A 19,472-nucleotide genomic window follows, 5' to 3' on the forward strand; every position below is an offset into this window, starting at 1 on the left:
TTAAATATACCTAAGGACACAACTTAATAGATATCTTGCGTATATTTTTTTTGTATTTGAAAAAAATATCGCATAAGAAAACGATTATACTCCGATAAAAAAGAAGGACATATTATTTTTTGTCAAAATCATAAAAAAACTTTGTACTTAACCTAAAAATTGCTACTTTTTCATATCTGTTTAAAAACATCTTACGTTACAGTTTAGGAATTTATACCGTTCAAAATAAACCTAGAAATTAAAACATGTCGCCGCAAAAAAGACTCGTGCGCATGTGAAGGCGACCGAGGTGGCAATGCATTCTAACCACTTTCAAAACGTCTTAAACACGACAATACAGCAAACCGAGACTGATTCCTATTTTAAGACAGATAAGGTTGGTTAAGGAATGATTAGAAAAGAATTAACTTGACAGTGTGAATGGAGGCTCATCGACTGCTAGTCATTTGAGTTTTTGAGAAACCACCTCAGTCCGCGTCAAGCACTTGTCGTCGAAGCACGCACGCGCACGCTATTGGCCAATTCGAATCTCGAACACTCCAATCGACCGGCCAATCGCGTTCGATCTGACGTTTGATTTCTTTTTCGCGAGCGCTTTTTGCATACGGTGTCCGTTAACTTAGTGGCCAGTGTTCATAGTACTAAAAGGAGGTTGTTTATGTGACATTGGGACTGTGTTAGTGACTGGCAACACTGTAAGGTCGGATTTTCTCACGTTACGGTATGTTTTGTGTATTTTTTTGATGTTAATTAGTTATATCTTTTGTTTATAGTTTTAGTGTAACGGAGTTTTATGTGTCAGTTGCTGACATCTTATTTCAAAAGGTTATTGCAGAAATGTTGCGCTAACGCTTATCTTTTGTTGTACCCGCTTATGAGAAATAATTTGCGGTGTGGTTAAGATGCTTTAAACGCAATCATGCATTTTTGTATGTTTGGAGTGATTCCTTTTGAATCGACATTAGTCAACATGTGGAGATTGCGTGTTTTGCCAAAAGTTACTTTTACTATCAACTGTACCAATAAAAAACCAAATTGCAGCAATCAATTTATTATTATTAACAATAGAATTTTAAAAGTAATTCAATTCATAAGAACAGACAATTCTTTCGAAGTTATCTAAGAAACTACCCTCAAAAAATTATTACTTGTCGACAAAAATATTAATGACAAATTATAATAAACAACCTAATAAATAAATTAACTTTAACAATTTTCGTAGGCAATGTCAAATGCGTTAGTTGAAAATAAATATGAGTAAATAGTTAAGTACCTACGTAATGTACCTATTACTTGGAAAAGGCGTGGGTTTACAAGGTCGACACAGGTACACAGGGTCCTAGAGGACCAAGCATAATCCAATTATTATTATAAATGCGACCGAAATGTGTATAATTGCGACCTTAGTGTTAAAAGGGCCGGAGGGATTGGGATGAATGGTATGTAGATAGCTGGCCATCTAGAACAACACGTCTAGAAAAACGAGCTTATCAGTCTCTCAAAGGGCCGGCAACTCACCTGTGATACCCCTCGTGTTGACAGGTGTCCACGGGTGGCGGTGATTGCTTCCCATCAGGTGGCATGCATGCTTGTTTGCCACTCTTATATAAAAAAACATATAGGCTATTTTTAAAAGGCTAGGCTTTTTTGATTTTTTGTGTAAATTGTTCCTATTCTTTTTATTTTAACCCGATATTCCCACGAAGTGCGGATAAAATATCAAAATAACAACCGCTAAGCCTAAGTCCCGTAGGTAGTAAATAGTAGTGCAACTGTTTTTAAAGCAACGAATCGAAGAATCACGACGTAATTTTAGGGAATTGAAAATTTCCGAATTCTATTGCCAGATCCGCATTACATTTTTAGGGTTCCGGAGCCAAAATGGCAAAAACGGAACCCTTATAGTTTCGCCATGTCTGTCTGTCTGTCTGTCCACCCGTATGTCACAGCCACTTTTTTCCGAAACTATAAGAACTATACTGTTAAAACTTGGTAAGTAGATGTATTCTGTGAACCGCATTAAGATTTTCACACAAAAATATAAAAAAACAATAAATTTCGGGGGTTTCCCATAATTAAAACTAAAACTCAAAATTTTTTTTCATCAAACCCATACGTGTGGGGTATCTATGGATAGGTCTTAAAAAATGATATTGAGGTATTTTTTTTCTAAGCTGAATAGTTTGCGCGAGAGACACTTCCAAGGTGGTAAAATGTGTGCCCCCCTAACGCCCCCCTGCCCCTGTAACTTCTAAAATAAAAGAATGAGAAAACTAAAAAAAATATATGATGTAGATTACCATGCAAACATCCACCGAAAATTAATTTGAACGAGATCTAGTAAGTAGCTTTTTTTTAATACGTCATAAATCGTAAAGTAAAGGAAACTTTTATATTATGTTACTTGCTGCTACGGAACCCTTCATGGGCAAGTCCGACTCGCACTTGGCCGATTTTTTTGGCTTCCAATGGGAGAGTGGGGAGTAATATAATTATTAAGACAGCTATTAGGTTCACTTTATGGTTTCACTCAATAAGTGTGTAAACAAACAAGCATGCAGTTTGTCTGATGGTGAGCCATCATGACAATGTAATTATTGTCTTACGCGTAATTCAATTAATAGCAGCTCAAGCTAGAGACAATCGTACGGCAAAGTAACATAGTAGATTATGTCTAAAGCCAAGGAAAAATAATATCCGGTATCGTTTTTTCTTCGCATGTTGCTGTGAATCGTGGAAATATCTAGCTGAGGTCATCTTTACATAGTATGGACACAACATGCAATGAAGGACACTCTGCAACATATAATAAGGAATAAATTTTTTTTTAATTTTTGAGGTCTGTAAAGTAAAAATATATTGAACTTAGATAAAATTGACTATCATTTTTTTTTCATATGTATAATAGGTACTTCGATTAGGTATGTCCGTAACTATCTCACCAGTCCTGTTATCTCATAGGATACTACAGACGATAGGGATGACGACTGGGTTAAAAATATATCACTCTATTTAGTCCGACAGTTAGATTATGGAAAATATGGGACAAGTATTTTATGGTTTATCAAATTATTAAAAATCGACAAAGGTATAGATCATCAAACTTCCGGAGTGAGGGCTTGTGCGTACCTATTAGGTAAAAATCGTACCATATAGTGACTTCACTCGAAACTTCTAAGCACTGTATCCTCGTCATTTTTTGTTTGTAAAACAAAAGAAAAAATACATGTACATTATTTTTTAATTATCTAACTGACGGACTAAACAGTTTTTTAGTCGTCTAGCCTATTAAAAATATGATCATGTTTTTAATCATTAGGGCACTAGAAAGTCAAAGAGCACTTATGTATATGCGAGTTCAATTTGTGATTTGATTATACTTGTAATCATAGGACACTATCGGCGGTGATCATAGGTACAGGCACTCAACATGTTGAGTAACAAAATAAAACCTAGTATACATAAACGCTAGACATAAATTAATGCATGCCGAATGTGACATGATCTAATTTAGCTTCAATTAAATCATATCTGAAGTAATACGCGTTGTATAACAAATTTATTTATACAGGAAACTATTTTATATGATTTTATTAAACTTGCAACACGTACTATTAAAATAAAGTGGGTATTTATGTAATGCAATAATTATACCGTTGGGATTATTTAAGTGTTTGACGACAAGGTCTATTATAATCGAAACTAATTAGACGATTAATAAGATATGGTTGCGGTAATCTACCCTCTGTGTGAAAAGATACGTAGAAGAACAAAGTCAAGCGAGTTAGCTCGTTGAAGTGGCAATGGGCAGGACATATAGGATGGAGAACAGATGGCCGTTGGGGCCGAAATGTTCCCCAATGGAGATCGCGGATCGTCTACCGCAGCGTATGACGTCCATCAACGAGGTGTTTTTTTTACATAAAACTGACCTAGCTAGATTGTATTTATCCGGGAATACCGACGACGGGAGCGAATTGCATCCCTTGAAGTTCGCATCGCATTATGAAATATGAAGCAAACCACTTCGTGCGGGCCAATGGAACACTAACTAAGTACATAGGGTGAGGCCGCTCCCCCGCCTGGAAGCCCGTTGGCAAAAAGGAGATGGAGGAATAAGATCATGTAATTCCTGCGCACATTCACCTAAATGTATCTGGTAAAAAAAAAAAACTGAAACTGAGGCCTTATTGTCTAAAACATTTGGAATCACAATCGTTTTCGCGACTTCATTCTGTCAAACCTTAATGAGCGTAGAAAGAGGCGGTGAATGCGATTGCTAGCGGTAATATGATAATACAGCAGATAATCTAGTTAATGCCGCTGGTGGATGCAGATCGCTTCCAACCGAAGCAACTGGAGGTCTATGGGGGAGGGGGGAGGCCTATGTCCAACAGTGGATGTTCTACGACTGATATAATAGAATAGAATAGAATAAACTTTATTGTTTAGCCGTGTTACATATTGTTAGGTTCCAACGGTTACCCATTTCGAGTGTACTATATTTACTTAAAACTAAAGAGAACAAACAAAAACGATCCCTACTTTAATATTATAAATGCGAAAGTAACTCTGTCTGTCTGTCTGTTACGCTTTCACGTCGAAACCGCTGAACCGATTTTGATGATAATAAAAACGAAGTCGCGGGCATAAGCTATATCCATACTTATTTACTTATTAATATTATAAATGCGAAAGTAACTCTGTCTGTCTGTTATGCTTTCACGTCGAAACCGCTGAACCGATTTTGATGAAATTTTGTATAGAGATAGTTTAAGCCCCAAGGATCAACATAGGATACTTTTTATTCCAGTAGAGGGCGCCACCGCGCGATAACCCGCGAAGTCGCGGGCATAAGCGGGCACAGACTTATAATTAATATACATGTTTTAAGGCGAAAACTAAAAATCTTTTATGGAATAGAAACTGTTCTAAATCAGCTATTTTTTTAAATGACGCTTTCATATCATGCAGCATTTTTAATTTATTAGGAAGCTGATTAAAAACTAAAATAGCACTAATAAATGTGCTTTTGCCGTTAGTTTAGTGTTTCACTAATGCTGATGATGAGATGAGTCCTTTTACTTGCAAGAGGAAGCCTGTGCTTTATAAATGACTATAATGTTTAAGATTTTGCAGTATAAAGTTTCCGATTTTATCCATCTAAATAGCTTTGCTATTTAGTGAATCATAAACCAAATTGATTTTTTCGACACCGAGTTTTGGTAAATATAAACGAAAACCATGCCGTGCCAGTGCCGTGGTTCTTATTACAATGTCATTAATATCTAATTTTGACAAAATCACGCGTCTTCGTGGATGGCTACTAGGTATAATTTGATACTCCACCTAACATGCGCAATAGCTACGACTATGCGACACATGTCATGCAAAACCCTACCTGAGGCTGTGTTGTCTAACTTTTCTGACACTCGCGATCACAGTCAAATTACAGTTTTAGTATGCGAAAACTGACATTTGATTGCGATCGCGAGCGCCAGAAACGTTATGCAACCCTCTGGTCCTCATAAATTTAAATGCAAGGTTAATTGACATGAACTTGCACAAACGAACACCTCTATAATTATTTAAGTGTACCTAAAACTATTATTATTGTTTAACACGTCGGTGTTTTAAACATTTTTAAATACCTACCAAATATCTACCATGTATTTTTTAGCCTATATTGAGTGCCCATAGCTGAGCAAAGACCTATTTTTCTGCCTCTTGTCTCGTTCAAGAGCATGCTCCTGTCGCTGTTTTTAACGAATTCACTGCCATCTGACTTCCACAGGTGCCACCAACGCACATGTGCGTTCAAAATGTATGAATAATTATGACAGAGAAGTGCCGCCCAGTGGGGCGAAGTTGCAAAAACGCATTGTGCGTCGGTGGCAGTGAAACATTAATATATCTAAATTACCAGTTTATTCCCGTGACGTCGTCTGCCAAGAATCCGTTTACCATCCCGCGGGAACTATGCAATTTCTCGATAAAAACTATCCTATGTTCTTCCCACGGTCCCAAACTATACCTACCATACCAAATTCCATTTAAGCCAGTTCAGTTGTTTAAGCTTGAAAAGATACAAACTGATAGGCACACAGTGAGTTACTATCGCGTGTAAGTTTAATGTATGTATGTAAGTAAAGATTAAAAACTAAAATTCTGCTGCATCAAAATTCAAGCCTTTCTATTCACTAAAAACCAGATAAAACACGATAAAAACAGATAAAACATAAAAACTGTCATCTCATTTTTACACCAAGTTATCTTCGAACCGGTGAAAACATCAAACGTACGCCGGTTTCACTTTGGATGGCGGCCATAACTGGCGACTTGCGCGTGCGCCGTGGAAAGCGGCATAGCGACGCGATGTGTTCAAGATTTTAAAGTTCCACATGGAAATAGAAACTTTAATATCGGGTTCTGTCTTTTCGCAGGATTAATTATTGTTTGACAAATGTTTCATTTTGCCAACTCTCAGTTTTCTCCTAAACCAAAAGTTTTTTAACCTGTCATCTCCCAGGATAACAGGATCGAAGGGTTTTGGGCACAAATTTGTGCCTCTGGAAGAGGACAGGTTAACTGTCTTTTCTTATACTTTTATAGAACACAGTAGGTTAGGTTAGATTTGTTTTATGAAAGCTCCGAAAAAAATATAGTTCAATAGAAAATCCTGAGTTGGCAAACGAGACAGTTTGGCAAATGAAATTGGGAAAAGACAGAGAACCCTTTAATATACACATAATAGTGCATTATGTACTTCCATCGGGAATTAACGGCACCCAAAGGTCAATCAAACAATGTAGATACATGGAACTTAATTGTTTAGTGTCAAATAGTATTTCTTACTCAAGTAATTCTAGAGTTAAACATAAACATCTTAGGCGAGTGCGTGTTTAAATGTTCAAGTAGATACTTAAACCATATTTGACACAATACATTCAAAAACAAGTTTAATTGTGTAATCAACAAATTTTATTAATATACAATATTTACAATGATTAATGAATATAAAGAGAATAACCTAACCAACAAAAAGTTAAACCCCAAAACAAACCCCCGACACTGTGTCACTTCAAAGTTCAATACCTCTAAAACGGCTGAACCGATTTTGATAAAACATGTCTAAGAAGCATCGCTAGAAAACCTGCATTTAAATAAATAAAACCACATTTGAATCGCTCTACCCGTTTTAGAACTACGGTGCCACAGACAGACACACATAGCGGTCAAACTTATATAACCTCTTTTTTTGCGTCGGGGGTTAAACATAGAACTAAAACTAATCCTAAAAATCTATATTTACAAATATCACCCAAGTCGCTACTATTGGGCAGGGTGCCACGATTCCTCGTTGTATGGCAATGCCTAGAGTGTAACCATTTCTCGAATAGCGTTAAATATCAAGACCATTGATACTCAGAAAGACATCAAACTAACTCTTGATTTTAATCAAAAGTGCAATATTTAAACCGAAAGTTTCCGAGGTCAGCTGTGAGGCGAGAGTGGCAAAACATAAATGTTAACCAACTGGTCTTGTGTAGGTTAGTTTAAAAATAAGTATGTAAAAATTGTGGTAATGGCCGTTGGATAAAACTGCCTATTGAATAGCGGCAACTAGGTAATGATGTCGACAGCTAGATATTTGGCCAAAAAGTTAATTACTAAGTAGTTTATAATGGTTTTATTTAACATGTCAGAAAAATATTTGAAAACAATTCACAAGATGCCAGTTCTAGAACTCATTCTTAAAGTAGAAAACATAACAGTGTAAATCAGGCATGTAAAAAAACACATTTTTGTATCGAATGAATACAATAAGTCAGTATCTCGGAAGACTTAAATTTGAGTGAACAATAACTAAGAATGTTTATTTGTTCTTAATTTTGTCAAATTTTATCTACATTTCTCCTCCACGCTCTATGCCACTATCAAAACGAACTCAAAATTAAAACTAAACCATAACGAGTTCTCAACAATCTCCAAGAATCTTAAAGTTTACTATTAAACAATACAGTCACAATCTCATTCAAAAACAATCACTATTCCCAAGGCATAACGTTGAGAATTGTCTAACGCGTCGCCGATAACATCGGGTGTACCATTTCTAATGTTTATGTTATCGATCATAGTTAATAGTCCTATTTCAACGTGAGCTTTTCAAGCTTTATACTTCATTCCAGATAACAATACATTAATATCATGCGAGTATGTATGCTAGTGTATGAATTCAACATATTTTTTTGAGTTAAATCGCCTTAAAGGGCAAAGACACTAGATCCTTGCTTTTGTTTACAAACTTCTTTTTAGTTCTTGAAATTTTACATGAGGCACTTTCTAATAGATGAAGGTGTGCAGTCGGGGAATAGTCATTTGTGTCACAAGAGAGCAAAATGATGTATTTAGGGCAGTACATTAAATCCAGAATGTAGTGAAGGATTCTAGACTAAAGTAGAATCCTGAGCGTAATGAGGGATTCAAGTGTTAACGCCAAGATGAAAATAATTTTCTCCCGAGTGACTCATACAACTTTTCACACCGAATATGACGAAAATTGTAATAATTTTATTTTAAATATAATTAAAGAACAACCAGCATAGAAAATGGCGCGGTTTTACAATTATCAACTTCAAAATATTGCGTTTGCAAAAAAACACTTAGAAAAGCCTTGAACAGAAAAGTTGCACTTTGATTCCTCTCGTCAGGGAGCAAAAGTTACTTTTCTGAATGAGAGGTGTGAAAAATATATTATGGATGGCTCAGAAGGGAGGACCCAGACAGTGCTGAGCTCTCGCTTGCTGAAAAATTAGGCAGCAAGTCCCCAACTCCCTGGAGCTTACTAATGTTTAACACTAACATAAACACAAATAAACACAAAATAACATAAAATGCAATGAACTGCAAATTTACTTGGCTTCTTTCTTTTTTCTTTTTTAGAGGCGACAGACGCAAGAAAAAAAATTGTAGTTCATTGATATGCATCTTTGATAAGTAACGACGAAATTAGAGATGAAAGCCAGTCTAAGAAATAGAAGCATGTTTACTGTCCAATAGCTTAACGTTATATGATATAGAGTATAGAAAACTAGCTATTTTGCTGCGTAATGTACACATGAAAGCAAGCAGTGGATCAATAGAGTAATGCACCTTGATGATCTCTGAAGAGCTTGTAACAGCAAGTTTTTGCTGCTTTGATCATTAGATGCCGAGAAAACGCTGTAGAAATTAGATGATTTTGTTTATTACTTACTTGGTATTTCTGGATAAAAGGTAAACCTCATGGTGGCCTAGTGGCTTAACCTCTCGACAGTAGAAGATCATGGGTTTAAACCCCGGCTCGCACCTGTGATTTTTTGAATTTGATGTGCGAAATTACATTTGAAAGTAACCACGAGATTTACTGTGAAGGAAAACATCGTGAGGAAACCTGTATAAACTTGCGAAGCAATTCAATGGAGTCTGTGAAGTTTCCAATCCACACTGGGAACAGGCTACGGTACGGCAAGACAGCGTTTTATTTCTAATTCTAAACTGTCCAATTTCTGATATTTTACAAATTAGTTTTTTGTCATATTCTGAATTTTCCTGTCAGATTTGGGGTCCAATATCTGGATTTTTCATGCTGCTTGTTTACCAGATTCTGTTTTGTTGCTCACAAGGATGAAGGATGGTGATGAGGTACAATCTAGGGCTCTTCAGGGCTAGAGTGAATGGACTGTTACTGACCCGGTGAAATACACCTTTGGCGTCACTTATAGAACTTTTCATCAAGTGAGATAGGGGTCAGTCACGGGTCAGATTTATGTTAAAAAAATGGCCTTAGTTGCGGCAAGAAATTTATTTTTTCTTTTAAATAAAGTATCTTCCTCTCTCTAGTTTTCTAGCTTCATTAGGCTGCTTTTCTGTCAGAAATGTGCAAGAAATGTGTTTTTCATGAACCAGTAGAAACGCTTCATTTACCTATCCTCGCACAGCATATCTCTGCTGGAAACAGCAGAGCGGAGCGAGGCGAGCTAAATGAAGCGTTCCTATTGGTTCATGCAAACTACATTCCTCGCAACACATCCTCGCACATCTCTGGTCGAAACGCACTCTTATTTCTATCGCCACTCATCCACTGATAGCACTTAGCTGCAGGCCAAAGGCTATAAACAAAAGAAATCCAATTAAAACAAAACCTTTAATAACACGATGTATCAAACGAACAGACATGTAAATTAATTTCTTTGGCGGCTTTCAAGCCCTATAATTTGAAGGGCATGCCCTCAAAGCCTCTGTATGAGGCGGGTTAAAAATAACCTTTTATTTCTGAACTTGAACCAAAAAAAAGGATCGGTGCCCCAGCATCCCAATGCAAGGGGAATTTGGTATGACATCATGCTGGGATAATTTTTAAGATAGGTACCCAAGGTGGAAATTTTTAAATGTTACTTTTTTGTTTGATGAAATTTTTGGGTTCATTCTTCGTCAAAATTAACTCGTAAAGTCAAATTAACACCCAAAATTAAACAAAAATAATTTATGCAGTTAAGACACAAGTACTACAAACTTTGTAGCGTGCAAAAAACATGTAAATACCTATGTTTAATGTCTTTACTACAATTTGTAAGGAAAAGAGTAATGATTATTAAACAAAAAAATTACAACAAATAAACAATTAAATTAAATAATTAAAATGAAAAAAAAAAGATTTAAAAGTCCAGTATTTGCATAAACTGCCAGGACGTGCTAACGTACCTATTAATTTTAAAAACTTTTACTACGAATATCTTTATTATTATCATATTTTAAAAAAATCTACTTAAACCTATAATCGCCGCAAAATCTTTTACCGCACTTAAATTATCTGCTTCCCTTACCTTCCTTATTACTTTCTAAAGTTCCAATGTTGTTATCATAAACATTTCATATTTATTTCTCCTTATGGCTTTGGAGTTATAAATGAGCTTAGGGAATCCAATTATCTGGTTCGCACATCTTTACGGTTGGTTTGTGCTAGAGTCTGACCAAACATTCAGTTTTGGTTTCGGTATCGGCGAGTTTCGGCTTCAAATTGGAGTTTCGGTGTAGTATTCATGTATGTAAACTCTTTATTGTACAAAAGGAAGAAAGAAATACAATTGACAAACTGGGACAGCAGAAAATCTGCCGAAACTAGAACCAAAACCGAAATTAGATTCGTAAATTTTTGAGCGACGAGGAGTGGCTTCACCACACGTTCATCTGCTAATTTTCCGTGGCCACGTTATTATCCGTAAAAAATATTCGTGCAAAATGACAGCTTTCTAGCATTGATAGTCCCTGAGCATAGCCGCGGACGGACGGACAGACAGACAGACATGACGAAATTATAAGGGTTCCGTTTTTGCCATTTTGGCTCCGGAACCCTAAAAAGGTGGTGTGCAAAGGATCTAAAATGAACGCAAGCTCAGAAATTATGTAAAATAATATATTGAGGACTAACTGATAAATCGATCATTGCCATCTCATATTGGTAATTTGATAATAACTATACAAATAATTAAATTGCCCGGGCATTATACATAATGCCTATCACCTATTGGGCAGACTAATAAAAATATATGCTTCATTACTATATGTAATTTATATTTTTGACTTAAAATTCCTTCATTTTATACATAGATGCATTATATAACTAAATATCTATCAAAATCTGTAAAGTAAGTTATCTATAATGGTTGAATTCCATTCTGGTTTTGGTCGCAATAGAACCTAACAGGCTCCTTCTCGCTGCGTTCGTCGTCGCACCTAACTTTCCGATTGACTGAATCAGACTTCAGTTCAGTAATCAAATTGCCCAACGATCATGTAGCAATATTCGTAATAACCGGACAATGTGATAAATAATGAAGTTTAATAATGCCCTTAATAATCACTTGCTTCATAATTATTTACACTAAAAAAGCGGTTGAATAAAGTTTCAGTTTCGGTATCGACCCAAACTGGTACACAAGCCGAAGTTCGGTTTCGGTTGAAAATACTGGTTTCAGTCGAACACTAGTTTATGTATCTATGGTGGAAGGTAATATGGCTGTGCTTAAACCTGTTTGCTGGTAGCAAGGACAAAAGGTTTTGCATTGTAAATATTCTGGACGTTTCTTGGAATCGGATAATGTTTCGAGAAAGAATTTCATGCTTCAATAAAGATACACTGCGAAAGTTTATTTATATGGAAATCTCGTGGGCATGTAAAATTAAATTGATTTCAAATTGGCACGTAAGTTTTTGGCATTTTTTTACACTGACTTCTTGCTGCTTCTGATTGTTTTTTAGCTAGGCTGGAAAACGATCACCATTTTAAAAACCTTACACTTAGGTACGACCATATTATGATATGCTCAAATCTTATCGACGAAAAATAAAACGACGATATAACATTTGTTTTTTATCTCGTCCAATTTGCTTAGGATAGGGGCTCTTCTTAAAAGCCGTGGTGGCCTAGTGGTTTGACCTATCGCCTCTCAAGCAGAGGGTCGTGGGTTCAAACCCCGGCTCGCACCTCTGAGTTTTTCGAAATTCATGTGCGGAATTACATTTGAAATTTACCACGAGCTTTGCGGTGAAGGAAAACATCGTGAGGAAATCTGCACAAACCTGCGAAGCAATTCAATGGTGTGTGTGAAGTTCCCAATCCGCACTGGGCCCACGTGGGAACTATGGCCCAAGCCCTCTTGTTCTGAGAGGAGGCCTGTGCCCAGCAGTGGGACGTATATAGGCTGGGATAATGGGATGATGAGGGGCTCTTCTAACACCGGATATTCATAGATACTTACAAATTTGTGTGGAATATCTAGTGCGGAAGTCCTACTCTTACTTAGCTGATTTTTTTATTGCTGTTTGTGGTCTAAATTAGACGCAGGCTTAAAAAACATTGCAGCTCCAAGTTAGCTCCTGCCTATCGTGACGTTTTTACTAGTATCAGTGAACTAAAAAACAATGACTTATCTCACCCGCAGTCTTGTTTGTTTATGCAGTTCCTCCACCTTGACACTGTAATAACACATACAAATCAAAAACCCAACTGTCACCAGGAACAAACTACATTGATGCATTTCGAACTGCAGTTCAGTAGATTTACCTAATTGCTGGAGAAAAATTATTTGTGAGATATATTATTAACAAACGTTGCTACAGTCATGGCTACTTAATCAAGTCAAGGTAAACACTTTAAAAAACACAGCGATGCTTCCCATAACATTGTCTTACCCAATCTGCGCAAGAGTGGAACACAATGGTCGCCAACGACCACAATGGCGGGGTGTGACCGCCACCGAAATGTACAATATTGTACAATTGCACGCTCCATCGAGCGGATCCGGTGAAATTGTACACATTGTTACTTTAAACGTAACGTTTTGTAATAAATGTTTCGGCTCATGATTCCGTTTAAAAATGGAAGCGGTTATTTTATAAAGCTAGAAACGCGACTGAACCGATCGTTAAAAAAATTAACCCGGTACTAAAAAATATTGGAAACAGTGGCATTACACATTACATAAAATTTGCACAGGAACAGTTTCGTCTTCCTCAAATATTCGATCTTCATTCGAGAAATTTCGATACCAACGGCCATCCTGTCTTCCGTGCTACATGACCTGCCCATTGCCACTTCAATGGGCTAATTCGCTTGCCTATGTCGGCATGTACAGCGTAAGACGTCAATCGAAGAGGTGGATGGATGACCTAGTAAAAGAAGCGGGTTCGTGGTGGATGTGGGCTGCTTCCAACCTAAGTAACTGCAGGTATATGGGGGATGGGGGAGGCCTATGACAAGCAGTGGACGTCCTACGGATGATATGGTGATGATGATGCATATTCGATACTTAACATTTTTATAACAATACTAGCCTTAATCCGCGACTTCGCTTGGGTAAACCATTTGACCTAGCAGTCATGTATTTCAATTATGTATTCGTAATTTAACTATGAGAATTCCCAAATATTACATAGTGATCTCCATTTACGTTGTATGACAATGACCCATTTCAAATTTGAAATATTTAGACGTAGCAATTTTACTCTTCTCATACTTGAACTGGCACCAATCTAAAATTGGCAATCAAGTTCGGATTCTCGCCGATCCGGCTCGAAGGACCAAAAGTCCCCCTGCCCAGAGTTCAATGACCTGGGAACCTGTCGCTCCCACGGCCACTGGCTACCACAAAAGCCTTAACATAATCATTAAAAAGGTTGGGTTACCTTCTGAGAAATCGTAATGGTTATATTTTTCTTTAGAATCCTTTAAACCTTTTTAAAGGTTCAGTTTTAAATAACATCCTTATACATATAGATACGAAAATGATCATTGGTTGGTTACGCTTGAACGCCGACGGTTAAAGTATTTAACTAATTGTGAAGACAAAGAACACACCAAAAAAAACATTCGTATTTTTCATATACATATATCTGCCCGTACCGGAAATCGAAGCCGATACAAAATTATTATTATAATTATTATTATTATTGTTTATGGACCAAAATTTGTACTGTTTTTAGTTTTACGTCGGCTAATGACCCATTTTTAGCAATATGTGTGTAAAAAAATCTTAACTAACCTTAACATTGCACGTGAAGTAGGTAGGTACTTTAAAAATGCATGTTACAGAAATAGTGAAGTTGTTACTAATAAGATCCTATTAGAACGTTAGTTACTACGGTAAAAACCACAAACACATACTCACTTCAGAAGTTACTTATCTACTCATTCATTATTAAGAAGTTAATGTGAGATAAGTATTGAAACATTAGGTTTTGTTCAAGTTTAGTAAATATTAAAGTTGAACCACAAAACCCGGTCAGAGTACAGTTAAACCTACTAACCAATAATATACGTCTTCAATCATCAAGTTCAAGCAATGCTTTATCACCGTACCGCAATTCGGACATAAACATAAGTCAGTCGTTTTTACTGTAAATCAATTACATTATTTTTGCAAAATATAATGTAGCAGGCACTGCATGCTCGAGATTTTCTTATATGAATATTTCATTAGGTGTCATCCCGCGGGAACATTAAAAATTTTCGGGTTTTTTTTTTATTCAACTGGATGGCAAACGAGCATGTGGGTAAAAGATCACCACCGCCCATAAACATCTGCAACACCAGGGGTATGCGCTGCCAACCTAGAGCCTAAGTGGGATACCTCAAGTGCCAGTAATTGCACCGGCTGTCTTACTCTCCACGCCGAAACACAACAGTGCAAGCACTGCTGCTTCACGGCTGGATTAGCGAGCAAGACGGTGGTAAACAATCCGGGCGGACATTGCACAAGGTGCACCTGCACCTGCAGCTGGATTGAAAGTATCCTATGGTTTTTATTTCGATTGTAGGTTGACGATCTGAGGGTATTATTTTATCTATATTTATGAAGCTAAAATTTGCATTTTACAGTAAAAATATGGTACGGCTTGTAGTATAAATGCTCAGCAAATGCAAGTACACTTAAGAGCGTTTATACCTGCTGAGCTGGCAACGAATAATTATTGGAGTAGATTACCTTCTACTATACATTAACTTCTATATTAAGAAGAGTTCTATCAGACCATTAGATCAGACATTTTTAATTTTCATTGAATTTTGATGAAATAATCGAGAAAAAGTAAGAAAAATGCAACGTTGCTAGCTTAGCAGGTATAAAAGCTCTTTACAAAATATGTGCAATTAGTAAAAAACCTACTAATTATTTTTCCAAAGACTTAATATATATGCACAGAAAAACAGCAAAAAAGATTCAAAAAAAAAAAATTTTTTGATGATTTCATTATCAAAAAGACAAAATTTCTTCATAAAATCAAACCTCTTGTAATTGTTTATGCTTTAGATACGATTGCGCCATCAACTGGTATTCCTCACCGTAACGCTCCGTTTTAATTATAGGACAGAATTAAGTAACAGTAATCTACTCCGTCATGGTTTGAAACGCCATGGTTCTGCCATTATTCTGTCAACTATTGGAACGTTGTGACTATTAACATAGCATTTCTAATATTTTTCTTATTGTGACACAGTATTCGACAAGCATGCTTTTTAGATTAGGCATCGGTACGAAGTTTTTTTACTTAAAAAAACCTGCTAGGTGCGAATCGGACTCGCACACCGAGGTTCCGTAGAAATTTTAGGCATTGATTTCCTTGAGAGTGTCGAAATATACGTATTTTGCGCATAACCCTTAAATTGGCACTGTGCATCACCGTGACGTTAGTTAATTAAAAAATCCTATCTCAATGTATATATTTTTTGAAACTTTTAGACTGACTAAAAACTACTAAATAATTTGATATGAATGGTTGAAAAATATGTGACTTGGCAAATAATTTCAAATTAACGTCAGTGTCAAAAATAAGTTCAACGCGGCGTCGCATTCTAGTACCTAGGGAAAGTTTTATTTTATTAAAAAAATTCAACTTTTTTTCTATGCAAGTTATGCTTATTATGTTTTGTGTTTTATGAAAAAAGGCTAAAGTATTACGAACAATTTGGTCCTTTTGTGTACATTCAGCATCATAACAACGATAATCACTGTTAAATTAGAACGTACACCACGGTTACCGTCGCCAAGTTTGTGAAGAAGTACTTTCCATTTCAATTACGGTAACCACCATGTACGTTGCCAACTACAAGGTGAATTAACTTCGGTAACCACGGTGTACATTACCAAGTTTCCCTGTACTTTTTTTTATTTCAAATTAACGATTTTACGTTCCTTTTATTTTAAATATTTTTAAAACAGTATGCTTTCTTCTTTGTCTGCAGTGCTTAACAAAAGTCGACCGCATAAGATTTTAGCTTTAATTCCCGTAGAAAATGCATGTTATGATTGTAGCTCTAACCGGACGAGGAAATTAAACCGCACGCACCGCCACAATTCGATTCTGATGATAGCTCTGATGCACCTTCTCTTAACTCTTCTTTGGAACGTTTGAATTGCTATTCTGCTTATTGGATGAGCATGAGGTTGATAAATTATATATGTATGTATATCAAAACCGATTGAATTCTGAAAGCCATGCACGATGCTTCTTTCACCCATTAGAGAAAAAGTTCTGCCCTGGCCATCCACAGTTAATATGATACTTTGCCCACATTAACTCTATGCAATCCATAGCCACGCCATCTACACTTGAGGCGCGTTTCGAACTCAACCAGAGCTCATCTTCAGAGCAACTCATATTATATGCCCCTTTTTTCGCTGTTGGAAAACACGAAATTGCTTTCGACAGTTCCACACTATATGGGTAAGGCCGCGAATTTTAACCAATGTGACATAGAAATAACATAAAAAAAATTACGTGACGTTACCATAAAACGTAACGTAAAATTTTATTAAAGCCTAGATCATACTGGTAAAAATTCTCATTAGATAACGTATGTATGAAAAAAATACATGTCATATAATAAAGTGAAGTTTTTATTTTTACTAGAACTTTCTGACGATACTGATCCTAAATCTGTCCTATATGAGATCTATAGAGCTAAACATGAGAATGTGGAAGTAAAAGTACCCTCTAGTTGACGAACATCTTTCCAAAAGTGTCTCTTTACATGCCTCTCTAACACTGACAATAAGGTGCACATTAATAAGCATGACGAATTTGGATAAGTGGGTTTTTTTTTTATTCGACTGGATGGCAAACGAACAAATGAGTAAGAGATCACCCACCGCCATAAAAATCTGCAACGCCAGTGGTATTGCAGACGCGTTGCCAACCTAGAGGCCTAAGATGGGATACCTCACGTGCCAGTAATTTCACCGGCTGTCTTACTCTCCACGCCGAAACACAACAGTGCAAGCACTGCTGCTTCACGACAGGATTAGCGAGGAAGATGGTGGTAGCAATCCGGGCGGACCTTGCACAAGGTCCTAACACCTAGTTGTGAGCATGCTTGTGACTTCGACTGTACAAGCTATTAAATGAAATACCTCAAAGAAATGGCCAAAACCCTAAATCACAGGTTTTACCAATTTAGGAAGTAGTATCTTAGTTAAGTGGACAATGTAAAAAGATGTTTTTGGAAATAAATTATTATGATTATAAGTTTAGGTAACAAATGAACTAAGTAGGTAAGTGAACTCTCCGTTTGTCTCTCACTTTAAATACGCTATGCATGTAAGCAGGACGTAAACACAGAACTCGCCACAATTATCTTGTGCCGATCCCTGCACCTACAGATTAAAATTTATTTAACTTCAAAATATCCATCTAACTAACTTACTGTGCGTGCAGTCATTGGAAACCTAATATTTTTTTTGTGTGAACTTCCCTTTACCACATTTTTTTTCGTACGTTATGTAAAAAATACGTAGCATTTTGTAAAAATGTAACGTAATCGTAACGAAAGTGTAACGTATTTTATACAAAAAATCGTTTATCATGGTGAATAACGACATTTTGAACATAATAATACATGCCACTTACATGGAAAAGATTACCCTATCGTATGAAAAAACAACCAGTTAAAATAATCACTACTTACCCTTAAAATCGAACAAGCACTTTCGACGTTTTTTCGAAAAAAAATCTCCCGCGTCACTTTTGATGGCTGTTTTTTCAACAAACTGATGAGATTTATTTATCTCATCGATGCTGCCCTATTAGAGTATTAGTTGCCAGTGTACAAAAACAACTTTTCTACCAAAATTGGCGTTAAGCTAGCTTAATAAGCGTCACCAAAGTATTCGTAACGAAAACGTGGTATTTTGGCACGTGAAAAGAAATAAATATAAAACATGAAAATTATTTGATTATCATGATTCCGCAATCGGTAGGACTATCGTTATATCATTAAATTTTGTTTAAACAAAATCATGATCATGAGAAGTTAAATAGCATGAAATAATAAGGTATTAAGTACTCGTGGTCAAAAAAAATAGTCAATTTCGTTACGTTTTGGACGGTAATATATTTTTATTATTTTTTTAAAAGGGTTTAAATCAATTATCTCATTTGCGACCTTGAGAGTTTATATCGTGTCATGTAATAAAAAAAAATTAAACCTCTAGGTGTTATCAGTTTTTTTTTATCAGCGTTCCAAATTTTGAAACGTCCAAATTGGTCAAAATTCGCGGCCTTACCCATATTTGATTTGGATAGGTACGGTATTTAACTAAATGTAAACAAAATTCAGTTGCTAGATTTGTCACATTCAAGGATTTAAACATTTTACTTGTCTATCATTGTTGTAATACTAAGTACACTAGTGTATTTCAATACAGATAGTATGTTTAGATAGTTTAAGGGAAATTTCAATATTTAAGACCCCAATTGACGGTGTTTTGTTTACATTTAGTTAAAATACCTATACCAAATATACCAAAACCAAGTATAAATGATGTTTTTTTTAAATAATTTAGGTTTTTTTAAATAAAGTTTACTGCCTCATTGGCAGCGGTAACCAGCGTGTACACAAAATATGTTACTTGTTCTTATAGAAATTGGCAACGTGC

General features: G+C 36.0%; 1 protein-coding gene across 1 annotated transcript in view; it reads left to right on the forward strand.

Moving 5' to 3' along the window:
• Window positions 1–471: 471 nt before the first annotated feature.
• The window catches only part of LOC141435788 (uncharacterized), a 123,749-nt gene continuing 104,748 nt past the window's right edge, over window positions 472–19,472 (forward strand). The window contains exon 1 of the mRNA XM_074098609.1: window positions 472–721. The gene's annotated coding sequence lies outside the window, so the exon portion shown is untranslated. The remainder of the gene's footprint in view (window positions 722–19,472) is intronic.

Source organism: Choristoneura fumiferana, chromosome 15, assembly GCF_025370935.1.
Source record: "Choristoneura fumiferana chromosome 15, NRCan_CFum_1, whole genome shotgun sequence".
Lineage (NCBI taxonomy): Eukaryota > Metazoa > Arthropoda > Insecta > Lepidoptera > Tortricidae > Choristoneura > Choristoneura fumiferana.